The sequence below is a fragment of the Arachis ipaensis genome, chromosome B06 (genome assembly GCF_000816755.2).
Source record: "Arachis ipaensis cultivar K30076 chromosome B06, Araip1.1, whole genome shotgun sequence".
Taxonomy (NCBI): domain Eukaryota; kingdom Viridiplantae; phylum Streptophyta; class Magnoliopsida; order Fabales; family Fabaceae; genus Arachis; species Arachis ipaensis.
In genome coordinates, this window is record NC_029790.2 from 15,027,856 (window position 1) to 15,036,000 (window position 8,145).

Below are 8,145 nucleotides of genomic sequence, written 5' to 3' on the forward strand. Positions count from 1 at the left end.
CATTTTCTATCCCTATTCTATTAATTATAATTCGAAAACACCATTATCAATTTATATCTGCCTAACTGAGATTTGCAAGGTGACCATAGCTTGCTTCATACCAACAATCTCCGTGGGATTCGACCCTTACTCACGTAAGGTATTACTTGGACGCCCCAGTGCACTTGCTGGTTAGTTACACGGAGTTGTGAACCATGGTCTTGGCATCATGTTTTTGGCGCCATTTCCAGGGAAAGAAAGAGCAATGAATTTTACATAATTAAAGTGTAATCACGATTCCGCGTACCAAGTTTTTGGCACCGTTGCCGGGGATTGTTCGAGTTTGGCCAACTGACGGTTCATCTTGTTGCTCAGATTAGGTAATTTTCTTTTTGTTTTCTTTTCAAAAAAATTTCGAAAAAAAAATTTTATTTTTAAAATAAAAATGTTTTCAAAAATAAATTATTCTATGGCTTCAAAACTTTCAAGAATGAATTCTAGAGTTTCATGGTAACATGTTGAATCCTATTTGGCTGAAAAGCCATACCCAAACCCCTTTGGGATTGGTCTTCAACTAATCACCTCAATAGATGTAAATCCATTCTAAAGCTTGAATGGCTATTAAGCCATGTCTGACCCTTTGATTGGGGCTTTAGACTAAAGAGCACAAGATTCCTGGAATTCATATTAAAGATTTTGAAATCTTTATTTTTGTTTTTCAAATAATTTTCGAAAAAAATACAAAAAAATTAGAAAATCATAAAAATCAAAAATATTTTTTGTGTTCTTGTTTGAGTCATGTGTCATGTTATAAGTTTGGTGTCAATTGCATTTGCATCTTGCATTTTTTCGAAAATTTCATGCATTCATAGTGTTCTTCATGATCTTCAAGTTGTTCTTGGTAAGTCTTCTTGTTTGATCTTTGCATTTGCATGTTTTGTGTCTTTTCTTGTTTTTCATATGCATTCTTGAATTCTTAGTGTCTAAGCATTAAAGAATTCTAAGTTTGGTGTCTTGTTTTTAAAAATCAAATCTTTTTTTTTCAAAAAAAAAACTAATTTCTATCCTATCTTTTCAAAAATATCTTCCCATCATATCTTTTTCAAAAATTTGATTTAAAAATATCTTTTCTAACTTCCTAACTTCTTATCTTTTCAAAATTGACTTTCAAAATTTGTTTCAACTAACTAACTAACTTTTTGTTTGTTTCTATCTTTTTCAAAACCACCTAACTAACTCTCTCTCTCTCTCATTTTCGAAAATATCTTCCCTCTTTTTCAAAATTTCTTTTTAATTAACTAATTATTTCAATTTTTAATTTTAATTTTCGAAAATTACTAACCTTTTTCAAAAACCATTTTCGAAAATCACTAACTCCTTTTTCAAAAATAATTTTCGAAAATTTTCTTCTCTCTCATCTCCTTCTATTTGTTTATTCATCTACTAACATCTCTCCCTTACTCAAAAAAAAAGGGGATCTCTATTATTATTATTTTTCTATGCCCTCTTCTTTGTCATATGAGCAGGAGCAAGGACAAGAATATTCTTGTTGAAGCAGATCCAGAACCTGAAAGGACTCTGAAGAGAAAACTAAGAGAAGCTGAATTACAACAAACCAGCAAGCACCTGTCAGAAATTTTCGAACAGGAAGAGGAGATGGTAGCCGAAAATAATAATAATGTAAGGAAGATGCTTGGTGACTTTACTGCACCTAATTCCAATTTATATGGAAGAAGCATCTCCATTCCTGCCATTGGAGCAAACAAGTTTGAGCTTAAACCTCAATTAGTTTCTCTGATGCAGCAGAACTGCAAGTTTCATGGACTTCCATCTGAAGATCCTTTTCAGTTCTTAACTGAATTCTTGCAGATCTGTGATACTGTTAAGACTAATGGAGTAGATCCTGAAGTCTACAGGCTCATGCTTTTATGGCTGAAATTGAGGGACTTGAGCAGAAATCAGATTCAGGGGTTGAAGAAGGACTGCTGATGCTGTTGGATTCTGACCTCCCTGCACTCAAAATGGATTTTCTGGAGCTACAGAACTCAAAATGGCGCGCTTCTAATTGCGTTGGAAAGTAGACATCCAGAGCTTTCCAGCAATATATAATAGTCCATACTTTGGCCAAGAATAGATGATGTAAACTGGCGTTCAACACCAGCTCTCTGCCCAATTCTGGCGTCCAGCGCCAGAAAAGGATCCAAAATCAGAGTTGAACGCCCAAACTGGCACAAATACTGGCGTTCAACTCCACAAATGGCCTCTACACGTCCAACACTCAAGCTCAGCCCAAGCACACACCAAGTGGGCCCCGGAAGTGGATTTATGCATCAATTACTTATTTCTGTAAACCCTAGTGACTAGTTTATTATAAATAGGACCTTTTACTATTGTATTAGACATCTTTGGTCTCAGTTTTAATCCATTGTTCATCTTAGGAGACTATTGATCACGTTTTAGGGGGCTGGCCATCTCGGCCACGCCTGGACCTTTTACTTATGTATTTTCAACGGTAGAGTTTCTACACTCCATAGATTAAGGTGTGGAGCTCTGCTGTTCCTCAAAGATTAATACAAAGTACTACTGTTTTCTATTCAATTCATCTTATTTCGCTTCTAAGATATTCATTCGTACTTCAATCTGAATGTGATGAACGTGACAATCATCATCATTCCCTATGAACGCGTGCTTGACAACCACTTCCGTTCTACCTTAGACTGAATGAGTATCTCTTAGATCTCTTAATCAGAATCTTCGTGGTGTAAGCTAGAATGATGGCAGCATTCACGAGAATCCGGAAGGTCTAAACCTTGTCTGTGGTATTCTGAGTAGGATTCAATGAATGAATGACTGTGACGAGCTCCAAAATCGCGATTGCAGGGCGTTAGTGACAGACGCAAAAGGATAGTAAATCCTATTCTAGCATGATCGAGAACCGACAGATGAATAGCCGTGCCGTGACAGGGTGCGTTGACCAGAAAGAGCAATGAATTTTACATAATTAAAGTGTAATCACGATTTCGCGTACCAAAATACAATGGCACATTTAACAATTTAATAGAATCATAGAACTTTGCAATTCGGTAAACCTCGAATACGTAGTTAACAAACATTCAAGTTATACCAATAAAATTATAGCAAATTAATAAAAACCCAAAAAACAAACACCAAAAATCTCGGTGGAAGTTCATAGTCAACTACTATCAAAAGCAAAATGCACTAATCAAACCTATTCGCATAAATTGAACATGCAGCTTTAGTTCTCCTTCACCGCCTCTGTCATCCCAGATATTGCCCTTTCTTTCTTCCTTCAAAAGCATTACATTAGTAAACTTTTTCAGCTCATCATCATTATTTCTTGTCTTTGCCTTTTTAAACTCCCATGTCTGACCAATACTTAGGAATCTTGCACCCATTACTCGCAAAACCAAAATACAAAATCATTGACAGACTACAAATCTGAAAACCAACCACAACAAACACATTAATATCAACTAACACCTGGAGATAGTGATTGATATCGAGATCACCAACGTCTTCCACTTGTTGAATATTCTCGGCAGATTGAGCCACTTGATTGGCAAGACTACCAAATTGATAATGCTCACACCACAATGAATCAAAATCTTTGTCACCATAATAGCCATGCAGAAATTTCTAATTCTTCTGAATTGATAATGACTCTCCAATGTTCTCTTCTTCAACTTTCCCTTTCATTTGCATAGAGTCTAGTTTCTCATGTCCAGACATATCAACATTTTTTTCTTTTTAAATATAATTGTTTTGGCCTCAGTACTCACCTGCGTAACCTCCATTCCACTATCCTTTTCACGAATGGTAGTCGAGCCTTCTTTTTTCAACAGCCTTTCTTTTCTTCACCTAGGCCCTAAGCCCAACTGATATTACATTAGACGTTTTTTCACCTGCAACAAAAACAACCCATATTTCAATTAATAACATTTTAGTAGTATGTATTTTCAATATTTACCTATCCACTACCACTCTATCAGATTTAATCTTCAACATCTCAGGCACACCCAACAATTTATTTGCTGAAATATACTTAAATAAAAAATCCACCATCAGATTGTCATCTTCATTACGATCATCCACATCTAATACCTGACTCGGTCACCAACACCAATATAGCGAAAACTGTTCACACAAATTTTTATCTAAGTAAAGGGGAATTATATTCAAATTTTTTAACAAAATTTAACAATTTTTTACAATATTTTTAAAATTTTCAGATGACATATACATTATTTTTGCAATTTACATATTCTAAAAATATTTGCTACTCAATTTTATTTATGCCTTATCTAGTATATATAACATCACAATATTTGATAATTTTTTATTCTCAATAAATTAAAAATAATTATGATATTTTTACAAGTAATTTGATTAGTGTAAAAATAAACATGATATAAAATATATCAATTTTTGCTATTATCTTTTCTTTGCTGTTATGCTTTTGTACATGATCGAACTACCTTTATCTCTGTTATTATCAATTATTGAAAGCTAATAATTTTAGCCGAACTCTTGTTTAAAAGAAATTGAAGCAAAAATTGCATTAGCCATTGTTAAAATTTTAATAAAACTTCAAATCAAAAGCATGAACATCACTCACTGTAATAAAAGCATAGATGAAAATTCAAACTTGATTTTCTTCCAATTAAGGTCGGCACAATGAGCAAGACCCCACAACTCTATACAAATCTTTTCAAATTTTCTGGTAATATCATCTAGTGTTATATAATTTTAATTGCATACAATACATGCTTAACTTTCATGTTTCCATCAGAAATTGTGTTGGTACAATTTACAAGCATTTGATAAAAAAAATGATTTTCTTATCTTTGGTACATGATCAAGAGAAAAATTATATAAGATCCAAACAATCAAATACGACTAATCTCTTAATTTTAATGTGCTAGCTCAGAAATTTATCATCTATTCTATCTTTTTAGTAATGGTGAATATTTTAATTCTCATTATTAAATTTACGCATTACTCATAAATAAGTATTTGCTTTATTCCTTATTTTACATTGCTCTACTCTATTCACCATATTTATTCTTAGTCAACAAAAATTTCAAGCAATTTACAATGTTAACGACACTTTTAATTAATTTTCAGCAGAACAACTCGTATTCTTTTTGACACGTTAATAAGATACATATTTTCTTATTCTTTCTCAATTGTTTTCATGTATTATTGAAAACTTCTCTATTTATTATTTATATTGTTATTGTTAGTAATTATTGTTTTGTTCTTCAACTACATTTTAATTGTTGCTCATACTATCTTTTAATTGCTCAATGCTCATACTGTCGTATTCATGTCTTTTCCATTTTCTTTAATTATCTATTTTTGGAATGACGGAGTTTAGTTTTGACTGTAGCCAATAAATTCAAAATTTGCGTTTATAATATTAGCACAAATATGGAATTCAAAATTGATTTGTGAAGGTATCTGATGTCATTAGTTTGAATACATCATAACTTCTTTAAGATATATATTCTACATATTCAAATTGTTCCATTTTTACATAGTTTATCATTTTATATGTCATAATCAATCATTACAACAATCCGATAATAAACTCGACTTTCACTCAATTCAAGAACAAATTCATCTTTCAATCTGAGAGCAAACTCAGCCTTCAATCACTCATAATCGGCAACTATAAGTCATAATTGTCTCCAACAAACCGGCAATTATAAGTCGAAGTCATTTCTAATAATCTGACACCTATAAGTCAGAATCACTTCAAACAAATCAATAATTATAAGTCAGAATCAGTCCAAGCATACCGACACCTATAAGTCGGCATCAGTCCAACAAACAATCTCGTTCAACAATATACTTGTATAACCAACACCTTTTCCAATGACAAGCTTGTCCAACTTTATTTTCAAGATTATCAAGTTGATCTTGGGGGCTAATCCTCATATCTCTGAATTATAACACAACCGCATTTCTTCTATATCCTGCTGAGTTATAACTTAATATTTATAAAAGCTCAACCTGCTTCTCTTAAAAATAAACAGGTCAAGCTTGGGGGATATGATCTGGTCATTATAACTCGGCAACTGCAAGCTATAATTCGAATATTAGGTCAAGTTAGGATTTTCATGACTTAAATTACCAACACATAACTCGGTCGTTTTACCTCAAACTCGGCTATTACATTCTGGCCCATTCCGTATAACTCGGCCAATGGAACTTATACCTCGGCCCTAATTTATCCATTGATCTACTAGCTATAGCTCGGCCCAAATTTACCTCGATCCGTTAGCTATACCTCGGCCTACTTATACTTATAAATCATAATCCAAATGAGATAATAAAAGTGACTTATCTTCAGTTAGAGAGAATCTCGGCTTTAATATAATCATCTGAATATATTCAGGAGCAGTTATTGCAAAATCAGACAGGCCTCCTTAATAGTTCCACAATACTAGGTGTTCCGAGGGTTACCTGAATCTGTAAGTCGATCTCGGACGAGATCTTCTGTGCTGGTCGGAGATGACGGGCCCGGCTGGTGGGTGGCGGCCAGAGCTGTCGTGTCCGACTTGTTGGACTTGCTGCACTGCTGATCCTTGGTCACCGGAGGGTGGGGGGTACCTGCAAGAGACTCCGATGCTTAAGTTAGCATGGGTATTAAACAGGTTTTTAGTAGAATCAGAGTATGAGTTATACTTGGGTGCTCCAATGTATTTATAATGGTTGTAGAGTGACCTTTTTAGATAAGATAAGTTAGTTATCTTATCTTATCTTTATCTTTAAGTTGAGGTCAGCTTATCTTCAAGGGAACCGCCCTTATCTCTATAGGCTTGGACTGCCTTTGGATTTGGGTCGTATTCCTCTATTTGGGCCCTTTACTGGGCTTTTCTGTCGATTTGACCGACTTCTTTTTGAGAAGAGGTCGGATAGCCTGACCTGAAGAGGTCGGTCGCTTTATTGCTGATCATCCCGGATCGGATAGCTCGAACCAGGGTATGAACAGTGTCCCTGCTTGAGCTCGGTCTTCTGCTTTGAGGTCGAGTCCTTGACTTCGATCTTTCTCTAGTGAAGCCGAACTCGAGCATTTTGTCGATTCCTTTCTTTGTAGAACCTTTTTGAATGTGGAACGCTTTCCTCTAAAAGCGCGCGCTTTTATATCAGCGCTTTGTTCTTGGGAACGTGCGAGAGTTTAATACCTTCATTAATTGATATTAATTGCCCCGTTTTCCTTGGCTTTTATTTTTGAATTTTTACGATCAAAAAACGGTTTCTCTTCCTCGTCTTTCTTCGTAACTTCTCCCTTCACTCTCTCACTTTCTGTTTTCGCCTGCATTTTGCCTTTTCTTGCGCTGCAGCATCATTTGGCGATTTTCTGGGTGATTCCATCTTTCCATCTTTAATCTCCTTTGAAGCTTCTTTCTTCGTTTAGGTTGGTTTTTCTTCCTTTCTCTTTTCCACGTCATTTTCTTGTCTGATTTTGAGAACGTTTTGATTTTGCTTGGAGAAAGTTTGGATCTTTCTGCTTTTGCCGTGCCTGATTGCTGTTGTAATGTGTGTTCTGGGAGTTTCTTCGTCTTTTGCATGAGCCTTTTCGTCTTTCCTCTTTGTTTGATGCTTTTATGTTTTGCATGTTATCACCGTTTCTGTTTGTGCTTTTGATTTTGAAGTTTTGGAATGATGACTTTGTTTGATTCTGAAAAAGGTTGTGTCATTGACGATTTTCGCTTGGCATGTTTGATGTTGGCGATGCTCTTTGCTGATAGACTGTAGGAAGATAGTGGCTTTGATGACTTTGTGTTTTCCTTTTTCGAAACGTTTGTTATTTGAGATCTTCTTTTCTTGTTTTGAGAAATGTCGGGACGTGAGCTGTAGATTTTTCCTGAAATCTTGCTTTGTTACTGCCTCCAAAGGATGCCCCAGGGCTTTGGTTTTGAGTCTTGGGGTTTTCCTTTTCTGTTTGTTTGTCTGGATCATATTAGTCGAGTTGTTTTGCCCCTCGTCTGAGATGTTTTTTAGTAATCCAATCTTCTTTTCTTATTGTAGGATTAGTTGGCCTCATGTCTTCTTGCAATAACATTGTAGAGATGTCTTCTAAAGTTCCTGAGGGAATGTCCGATTGGCTGGACTCCCTTGTCTTAATGTGTGTCTCTG